The sequence below is a fragment of the Mirounga leonina genome, unplaced genomic scaffold (assembly GCF_011800145.1).
Source record: "Mirounga leonina isolate KUSES-001 unplaced genomic scaffold, KU_Mleo_1.0 Mir_82, whole genome shotgun sequence".
In the NCBI taxonomy this organism is placed as follows: Eukaryota; Metazoa; Chordata; class Mammalia; order Carnivora; family Phocidae; genus Mirounga; species Mirounga leonina.
The window spans coordinates 375,231-377,216 of record NW_023270825.1 but is presented as its reverse complement, the minus strand read 5'-3'; positions in this window follow the sequence as shown (position 1 = coordinate 377,216).

The window sequence follows — 1,986 nt, the reverse complement described above, 5'->3', positions numbered from 1 at the left end:
CCGTCTGCCTGTCTGTTCCGGGGCTCCCGTCTGCCTGTCCCGGGGCTCCCGTCTGCCTGGCCCTCGGCTTGCTTGCCACCAGGGGCTCTGCCACTGAGTCTAGTCCCCATGGGGCCCGGAACCCAGCGGGGACCCTGCCGCCCTGTGGGGCCCCAGGCTGGACCTCAGGCTCGGAGCGGCAGCCGGTCCCAGAGAGCTGGCCCGATGCCCACAGAGAGCTCCAGCGGAGACTCACCTGGGGAGACGGTGACCAGGGTCCAGTAGCCAAAAGCATTGCATAAGGACATGGTCCCCGATTCTCCCCTGACATAAACCGTCCCGGCCTCTGGTGCTCCAGCTCCCCTCCCCCCAGAGACACCACCCAGAGCGAGAACGAGCCAGGCAGGGCTGCAATTACCTGAGGAGACCGTGACCAGTGCACCCTGGCCCCGGGTGTCAAAGTAAGCAAACGCACAGAGCGCTGTCCCAGTGCTGGGGCCTGCAGAACCGCCCGCCAGCCAGGGTCCCCAGGGAGCCCCAGCGGCCGGAAGGTCTGCTCTCTGCTGGAAGAAACGGCCCGCCCACGCCCCCGCACATTCCCTCCTGCACTCAGTGCACTGGCCTGGCATTTGATGTCCTTCCTGACACCTGACTCACGTGGGGCCTGAGCTCACTTTCTCCCCGAACAGCCTTGCAATGGCCCTCACTGCTCGCGGCCCAGGGTTGCGTGCCCTGCCTGACCAAGCAGGACCAAGCTCCCACCCCCACCCCCAGTATCCAGGCCGCTGCCCACACCACCCTCCCCCAGCCCATCAGTGACCCAGGCCATCCCCCTGGCTGTGTCATGTCCACTTGAAAGTCCCCTGGCCTTCTGGGGCAGCTGAGCACCCCTCCTCCAGCTTTCTCGGGCTCCCCCTGCCCCTGCGGGTCTGTGGGGAGCCGGGAGGGTGAGCACCTGTCTGCCCCTGGAGTGCTCCCCCACGGGGTTTCTGTAGGGTTGTGATCACTGTGGCCCCAGGTAGCACTGTGGCTCCTGGCTCAGCCAAATCCCCAAGGGCCCTGAGGCAGGTGCGAGGGAGGATGGGGCCACAGACCTCCGTCCTCCAGCCATTCCTGACTCCGCAGCAAACGGTTTACCACCATTAACAATCATCAGAATATCGAAGGCCTTCCTGCATCCGTTTTCCTTTTATCTTTCAGAAATAAGAGTAGACCCAGGGCTGTGCCCACAGGCCACCTGCATCGAGCTGTGTGGTCCGAAAAGCCCGGCGGCCGCTGCCGGCAGGGCTGCACCCAGGTCCATGGCCGACCTGGAGGGGGGATGACTCCCGCCGGCTGGGCCCCGGGGGGCCTGCCTTAGGCTCGGCCCATGAGGCCGCCTTCCCCCCGGCCAGGTCTGTGGACCCAGGAGCAGCTGCCTTGTGAACCCTGCCTGTTCTCTGTCCCTCATGAACAGGCTCCTGGGGGCCAGGGCTGTGCTCGTCTGCTGGGACTGCGGGTCCTGGAGGAGGGTTCCCAGCTCCGCACGCCCCTGGCTGTGGGGCGGGTGCAGGGGCACGATGGTCCACGGGGGTGGTCCTCCCCTCTGTACAGGTCACTCTCCCCTGACCCCACGCATCAGACCTGGGGCTGGGCGCTGGGGCCTGCAGGTTCACCAGGTGTGGCGTTCAGGGAGGCGGAGACCCACACGGGCTCCCACGGGCCGGCCTGAGTGAGCTCATGCAGGGGCAACAGCTAGGGGCAGGGACACAGCTGGGGACGGGGACGGAGTGATGACGCCCCGGGGCTTGCTGGCAGGTTGGAAGTCTGTGTGTGTGTGACTGCAGGCTGAGGGACAGCCGAGGCCAAGACCACACACTGGCCGTGGGCCTGGGGCGCAGGGCACGTGGCTCGGTGTAGCTGCATTCAAACGTGGCCTATGTGCCCCTCGAAGAGGTGGAGGGATGTGTGGGCCTGGTTTAGAGTCTCTTTCTGGAAAGTTCTGTCTAGTACGGTGTGGAGGATGGA